The sequence below is a fragment of the Gossypium raimondii genome, chromosome 2, assembly GCF_025698545.1.
Source record: "Gossypium raimondii isolate GPD5lz chromosome 2, ASM2569854v1, whole genome shotgun sequence".
NCBI classification, from domain to species: Eukaryota; Viridiplantae; Streptophyta; class Magnoliopsida; order Malvales; family Malvaceae; genus Gossypium; species Gossypium raimondii.
Genome location: NC_068566.1, coordinates 21,491,802 through 21,501,003, shown reverse-complemented (window position 1 = coordinate 21,501,003; position 9,202 = coordinate 21,491,802). Strand labels below are relative to the sequence as shown.

The 9,202-nt window shown below is 33.8% G+C and overlaps 1 pseudogene; it reads left to right on the top strand.

Moving 5' to 3' along the window:
- The first annotated feature begins 8,290 nt into the window (after positions 1-8,290).
- Positions 8,291-8,405, top strand: LOC128039391 (small nucleolar RNA R71; annotated as a pseudogene).
- Positions 8,406-9,202: the final 797 nt, after the last annotated feature.

Sequence of the window (9,202 nt, the reverse complement as noted above, 5' to 3'; positions counted from 1 at the left end):
TTATATTGATTTTGAAGGAGAGATGAGATGAGGTAGTCCTTTTAACTTAATTATGCTGATGCTGTTTTGTTGGATGTTTCTGTAGTCGAGGAAATTGATTGCACTATTGTATATAACGGATCAGAGATTATATTTTTCTAGTGTAGTGTTCTTTTTTACAGAATATATTTTCTAGTGATGCTGCAGCTCCTTGGGTTTCTTTAAAACACAGTAGAGATTGCAACTGGACGACTTTGGGTGGAGTCAATTTGTATTTATTTTTCATGGGCATAAAGTAAATTACAAAATAATTTAACCAATTACAGAATTTTCTTTATTACTTGCATGATTTATTTTGTAACAATCCAATTTGATTGGATTGTTTCGTGATAGAAACTCGCATCTCATCATCAAGCCATTCAATTTTAATATATTAACGAGGTGTGGAGTGCATACTATATGTTGTGTAACACCCTCAACATGACTCGATTCACAGGGTCTGGATCTCGAGTGTTACCACACATTACTTAGCAAAATCTCAAAAATAATGGACGATTACTTCTTATTTAAAACTTTTCTCTTGTCAACTTATTAAAAGCTCAACATAAAAAAAAAAAAAGGTAAGGTATTTTAAAACAAAATACTACATCAATTTGGTTACAACTTATTACAACACCAAAAGTTTGCTAAGGACAAACTCTTAAAGACATAATTCTACTATAGACCACTTTTCTAGATTGACCACTATATGCATAACAACCCAATTCACCCCTTCCTTGGTGTATTCCTGGCATCTTCCCTCTTGGTATAATCATTCACAACAATACCTGAAACATAAACAAAACATTTGTAAGTTATACAAACTTAGTGAGTTTAAACACAAAAAACCTTTAAACTTTTCTTGCTGAATTTCTACATTTTGTCTCTTTGGATTACCATTCCTATCTTTGGTGGATACCTTCATAGCTTTAGATATATATATACTTTATACTTACTTACACACCACTTACCGTTCTTTACTTATTATCTTTCACTTAACTCTTTGGCTATCTTTAGATCTTACCAGATGATACAATCTCTTCTATTATCATCAAACAACCTTCAACGTTTATTCCAGAATAATTGATCACTAGTACTATTCTCTTGGCAGATACTACTTATAAATCATTCATTTGGTGGATACCCTTACTAAGTCTGATAATCATAACATATCTTGACTTAGACCAATGCATACTCATACCGATGAGAATTATTATAGATTATTTAGAAGAATCCCAACGCAACCTTGTTACAAAATACTAGGATAAACCAAGATGTCAATCAACTCAGATTCCAAAAGATTTCAAAAAGAGTCAGGATACCATTCAGATATGACAGATGCTAAATACTCAAGTTTTAGCACTATGTAACTCAAACGAACTCAGATTGGCAAATGCTTATACCTTTCATGACTACAAATATGCCCATGTTCGAGACTAATAGATTACCATAACAGATACTCTCTTTGAACATACAATTACAACTTTATTTTCAAGAGACTTCCCTTAAGACTTTTTCGATTACATCACAAAACTAATTCAACCAAATTAACTTTAGATGTACATACCCTTACCATATACTTATCTATAAAAAAATTCTCATAATTTATATAGAACTTACCACAAAGGCGGATAACCACATTGTATCACATAGATATCATTGAATACACCAATATGATGATACAAAACTTATCACCACAAATGCTTAGCAGATCACACCACACAGTTAAACATACAGAATCACGTGTTTACTGTCCCAGTGAACTTTCATAGTAGGAGCCATGGGTTTCTCCCTCATGGTTTTATACATAATTTCATGTCATGATCTGCCAGTTCGATCTACACATTATCGAAGGAATCATCATGAATATTCATACAGTCATATCCTGCCATGGGTCTCAGCCACATGGACATACACATTCTCATGTCGTGATCTGCCAATCTAGTTTTTATCTTGATGAAGGCTACGCCATGAGATCGTGGTCTGCCAGTCTGGTTAGCAATATAACTGCCCTACCAGAGGCATCATAAGAGATGTTTTACCCAGAATTTACCGACCCAGATTTTTTCACGCATAGTTGATTAATTCATATATTCCTATATCAAACTTTACCTGCATACTTATCGATCACTTTCTATTCATGTAGTAGTTCATACATAATGTCACCACACATGTATAACTTTTTTACTATGCTTCACCTATTTACCCGTTATCTGAGGTGTTATCATTATATATATAAGTCTTTACCTGAACAATCAACATGCAGGAATCAGGATAGAGAGTCACCTGATACCCACCTAAATTGTAGCTCGAAACTCCAAACTCAGACATTTATATTGACCTAACAACAATATCTGCTCAAGGAACACAGATCCATCGCTATTTACACACAAATTGCTGACATCTCAATCATAGATAACCCCCATACAAGACTTGCATTCGTAACTTACTATTCATAAAATCCTTGACATCTTTTCTCCTTCAAAAACTTAACATGCAAAGATATAATACTTATCAGGAGGTTTAATGTAACACCTTATACCTGGTCCAGTCACACAACTCGAGCTATAAGGCATTATGACATTAAACCTTGAACATCTATCATAATATCAATAAAACACAAATAAAGAAATCATAACCATTCATTTGCATGCTGTTCAATAAACTTGGGATCTAAATCAAGCTTAAAAAACATTTAAAACAAACTGGGAGCAATTCTGGATTAAAATGAAACTTTTAAAAAATTTTGAGCAAAAAGTGAAAATAGGGGTCACACGATCGTGTAACAAAGCTCAGCTTGTGTGACTCAAGAACATGGTTGTGTGGCCAAACCGTGTAATAATTTGTGCCTGTGTATCTCATGGTCACACGACCGTGTCGCCAGGTCATGTCATGCAACCGTATGGAACACACGACCGTGTGTTCCCAGAAATACCTTCAAACACAAGCCATTTCACATACCAAAACTTAGACTCCAAGCTATGTATTAACCAACTTTCAAACCTATTCAAAATGTGCCAAAACAAGCAAAAATACACCAATTTAGAATCAACCTATGTGCCTAACCAATATGCCCTCATTGGCACCACAATTTCAAACATAAACAACAACCATTCAACCAAAACATATACCACAAGTTTAACTCATTCAATCATCATCCAAATTGTAAACACCGAATTCCAAATTATCAAATGCACATATATCTAATCCTAAGTTCACAACTTACCACAACCAAATTGACCATTTCAACTAAACACAAAGCATTCCAAGTTTCCTATTTACATAAACATACCAAAATAACCATTAAAAGTGCCTTTAAATACAAGATCATTCATTCACCATCACATACTTCAGCTAACCAACATACCAATAAGATTTGTATCAAAACATACACTATATTCTTCAAAAGGCACAACATATAACCATAGTATTTATACCATATATAACCAAAACCCTATTTACATACCACTTATAACTAGGCCAAAAGAAGCGAATAGCTACTGAATGAGTTGTTGGATAGTGTTATCTCCAATGACGTTCCAATCGACAGCAAAATTCTGACAATCTACAAAGAAGTAAAACCAAATAAAGTAAGCTTAGGCAAAGCTTAGTAAGTCCGTAAAAATCAAAACATCACATACCTGAAAAATTTAATTATAAATCATACATAATATTAACTAACAATCGTTTGTCATAATTCATCATTTCAACAATTCAAATTAACTAAACCTGGATGATTCATATCACCAAAACACATGTCAATAATCATATACTCAGATATAACCAACCAGAACAATTCATCATATTTTCTCATTCCATTTCCATTTCTGTAGTTAACTGTTTTGCTTGGAGAACAATAGTAAATTAAGTTCGGATACAGGGGAAGGTAATGCTCACACGAGATAACATAAGGACATTAAATGATACACGATGCTGCTCACACAAGCTTTATAGAATCCGCAACACATGTAAGATCTCAAGCCATTGGTACATTATCCATCATTGGTACATAATACCTGTTAAATATAACACTGGCACATAGTGTTCGTTAATACAACACCGGTACAAAGTACCTGCTAATGAGATCACTAGCAATTAGTGCCTGCTAAATATAATACCAACATAGAGTGCTTGCTACGCGAGCTTATTCTATTCTCTGAGACCATTCCATGTATACTCTATTTTTTTGAGACCATTTCAAGCTCACTTTATCTTTCCATTCCATTAATATTCAATAAATCATAACATCACTCAATTTCAATAATCAATTACAAAATAATTTGAAACATTAGCAACATAATAAACGTAATATGAACTTACCAAAATACGGTACCTAACAACGTGCGACGGCGACTACTCGACAACTTTTTCTTTTCTACGTTTATCAACCGGCTGATTCGTTTCTTGATATAAATATAATAATTTTATTCAATTAACCAATTCAATATCATAAAATATTTAATTTTGCATTTTTAACCCTTTAACAACATTTTGCACTTTTACCCTAAACTTTTACATTTTATTCAATTTAGTCACTAAACCCGCAACTTCCAATTAAATCACAACTTTACCCAAACAAGGCAAACCAAATTTTCCTCTATGCATATACAACCCATAACTATTGATAAATTACAAGAATTTCATGATAAATTTGTTATTTTATCAATTTAGTCCTTAAACTTAAAACTAACTAAAATCACTTTACAAAATAGTCCTATCTAACAACCAAGATTAATAATCTTTCATCAAACTTCAAACACACTACAAAGTCATCAATGGCATAATACTAAACATTTAACAATTTTACAAATTAGTCCCATGTTAGTTAAACTAAGCTACAATGATCTCAAAAAACATAAAAAACACTAAAAACGGATAAAAATTTCATACCATGCAAATGGATTTAGCTTAGCTGAAGTTCAAGCTCTTCCTATGGTGATTTAGTTCATAAAATTCAGTAATGGAGCCTAAGGAAGATGATGATTCCCTTTTGGCTTATTTGTTTATGTTTATTATTTATTTACCTTTTTACCCTTTTTATTAACATAAAAAATTAACAATTTACCAACCCATAATTGTCCACGCTACCACATTATGGTCTAATTACAATTTCAGGCCTTTAAAACATAAATTCATAATCGTTTAGCACCATAAACTATTAGCAATTAACTTTTCTAACTTTTATGATCTAATCCTTTTACTTAAGTAACTATCTAAACGTTAAAATTTTCTAATTGAATTTTAATACGACACTATAATAGAATCGTAAATGTTAAATAATTAATGTTTACTGACTCACTAGTCAGAATTATGGTCTTGAAACCACCATTTTTGACACTACTAAAAAATGGGTTGTTACATATAACAAATATTGATTAAACCAAGAACTTTAACTTCCAACTTAATGAGGAAGAGATAATATTTAGATTTAAGAAAAAGAAACAAAGAGTAACATATTGAAGGAAGAAGAAAACTCCCTTACAAACACTTCTCACCCACTTAACCAATCTTCTCTTATTGGAACTTAACAAGTGTCGCTTGAATCCAAATTTTTCTTTCTTAATGGCATACAGATTTCGAGAGAAACATAAATGAGAATATTGTATAATTGATATTTGACCAGTCAATCCAATTGACTCCTAACCAGATCTCATTACAAAACCCAACTAACATAATACTCAGACAATTGGGCGTACTATGCATATGACGGTAACTCACTCGACTTATACTTTACTAGATATACCCTACTCTTGGATAACAAAATAAGAATAACATAAAACCTTTATTCACCTCTATGATGATTACTATACGCTACATTGCAATTCACAATCAAAATCACCAAGAGAAGAAAATATGAAACCCAAATAAAAAATTGGTTTTAGGGTAAAATAGGTTTTTAGGGTTTATGAAAGTTGAGAGGTTTTATGAGAGGATTGAGGGGTTAAGATGAGTTTAGATGTTGGTTTAAGGTGATTCTTGGTTTAAAAGTAGGGTTTTTAAAGTTAAAAATTGGGTAAAATTAAGTTAAAAATGGCGGGTTGCATAATCCGGTCGGGTCGACCTTGCAAAAATTTACAGCGATGTCGCGACATAGGGGTTCTGTGTCGTGACACCCCTAACAGTTTTTCGATGTCGCAACATCGGGGTGCAATATCGCAACACACTTTTGAATTTTTGAACCCTGAGTATACTGAATTCTGTGCCGCGACAGAAAGGTGTTGTATCTCGACATCGAGTAGGTCTTCTCGATTTTTCTCTAGTCTGTCTTCGGTGTTGCGACATGGAGGTCCCATGTTGCAAAAAATGACTTTGTTTCAGCTCCAATTCTTGATTTCTAAAGTGTTTCAGTTTATAATAAACAACAATTTAAATAAAAATTAGATTCTAAGCTACTTGTTAGTTAAGAATATAGTAGTATACATAACGCTAAAATTTAATTAAAATGTCAAGTCTTGCTATCGGATTCATCCGTTAGCTCAATCAATGTGCCCGTGGTGCTCTTCCTATTTTGTTTCTATCAGTGTTCGTCCAACATCCATCTTGCCACTCCACTTTCCTCTGTTTGTCCCGTTCTTTAAACTTGCTTTTTCTACCTGCACTGATTATAGAAAACACTTCCCCTCACTCAGAGTAATTAGGGATTTTTACATATATTTTAAAGTATTGTTTTCCTACTTTCTCCCTATTTGTCTCATTCAATTGGTGACCACATTTAAAAATTTATGTCTCACCATCCTTATTGTTAATTCATTTTTTTCCAAATTAATGGTTGACCTTGATGTTGCTAGAAACGGTCTTCCCAGCAGAATGAATATCTCCTAGTCCTCTTCAAAATCTAGAATACTAAAATTAGCCAAGATGGTAAAGCTCCTCACCTTGATCAACACATCTTCAAGTACGCCTTCGGTCGTACTGAAGACCTATTAGCTAACTGTAGTGTGATCTAGGTATTTTGAAGCTCCTCTAATCCGAGTTTATCATATATAAATAATGGCATGAAACTAATACTGGCTTCTAAATCACATAGAGCCTTGCTAAAATGTATATTGCCTATCTTTATAGGTATTGTAAAACTCCCCGGGTCTTTTAGTTTTGGGGACATTTGTTTGAAAATAATCGCACTACATGAGGCACTTACACTAAATTGCTCTCATGTTTTTATTTTCCTACGCCTAGACATAATTTCTTTTAAATACTTGCCATATTTAGGAACTTTTTCAATGAAATCAATTAGAGGCAAGTTAACATTCAGATATTTAAATAAGTTTAGAAAACTTACAAATTCTGCCTCATCCCATCTTTGTTTTTCTTCTGACCATGCAAGGAATGGTACCCTTATCAGTGTACATTCCTTGATTGGCTCATACTCTGGCTTAGCTACTGGCTCAACTTCTTTATCTGGTTCTGGTTTAGTCTAAGTTTCTCGGGGGATTTTCTTGAAGATCTTCAGAATCCTTTTTATTCTCCTCGTGAGCTGGTTTTTCTAGGCTACTCAGTACTTTGCCTGAACAGAGTACGACTACTTTCACTTGCTACTTCCTTTCTCTTCGAGGATTGTTTGCTATGTTGCTCAAGATTCTTGTGCCAATTTGTCTTTTGATTTCTCCCATCATTCTCATCAATTGGCTCATCTGATCTTCCAGCTTAGTCAATATTTTCGTAGTATTAGTGCACTCAGGCTGCACCTATTTTACCTCAATCCTCATTGACTGCATCTCCCTCTCTATTTTATCCAAGTGTTGACCATATACAATATGGTAATTTAGGCCATCCCTTTCCTGAGGCTTCTATAAGTAAGGAAGTTGACAATTAGTATTTTTATTTGGTTGCACATTGTTACATTCTTCTTGGTTTTCGCCCCATCTTAGGTTTGTGTGATCTCTCTAACCAGGATTATAAGTATTGGAATATGGGTTTTCACCCCTATTCTTGACATAGTTAACATCCTCAGTTGGATTATTAATGTAATGAAAGAGAGGTTTGTCTTTTCCATATTTAGATGACACACTAGATGAGGTCTATGCAGTTGAGTCTATCCACAATTTGTTGGTATTTATCATCATTCTAGACAACTTTTATCGTAGATGGTTTTTGTCCATATGTATAACATTCAGTTGGCCACTGGCAAGAATTCATTGCCATGTTTTCTATTAACTCATACACATCTTTGTATTTTCTGTTCATTAAGGCTCTTTCTACGACTGCATCTAGTCCTGAATGTGCGTGCACTTCCAACCCATTATAGAACATTTGTAGTCTCAGCCACTCAGGTAATCCATGATGTGGGCATCATTGTATTATCATTTTAAAATGCTCCCAAGCTTCATGAAAGCTTTCTCCTTCTAACTATTTTAACGTTGCAATCTTGCAATCTCTCTCCTCAGTTGGATTGTCTTGCTAATAGGGAAAAACATTTTTAGAAGTTTTCCTACAAGTTCATCTTATGTCGTGATAGATCCTAGTGCCTGTGAATCTAAGCAAGAAAAGGCATTATCAATTAAGGAGAAGGGGAACAACTGAAGACGAATAGCGTCATTGGTGACCCCATTGTATTTAAATGTATAAAACAGTTAAAGGAACCGTTTTAAATGTTGATTTGGGTCCTTTGTCATTGTGCCTCTAAACTGCAAATTGTTCTGGATCACCTAGATCATGGCTGGTTTTATTTTAAAATTGTTAGCCGTGATGGCTGGCCTTGTGATGCTTCCTTGTACCATCTCCAGGTTCGGTAGCGTATAGTCCCTTAGGTTTCATTCGTTTTGCGCCATATGTATATTTCCAGGTTGTTTCGGTGGTGGTGGTGGTAAGTCCTGTGGGTTATTATTGTTAATCTCGTCAAACAACGAATTATCATGTGGTAAATTGCCTACAACAGGTGGTTGATTCTGTATATGCTATTGCTACTGTTGATGTCGATGATTTTGGAGAATTAGTCTCTTTGGGTCAGTAGTTGGCTCTATCGGTGTTCCCCTACTACGAGTCATATACTAAAACCAAAAAGAAAATAAAAGATGTTAGTAAAAAAATAAAATTTGTATCTATAATTTATTAATTTTCAAATATTCTATTAGAACGTAAAATTTAAAATCAATTTAGTAGTGTTGCCTACCCGACAACGATGCCAACAACTTGATCGCCTTCGAACGTAGTAACGTCCAAAGTGTAAGTACTACAACTAAAAGAT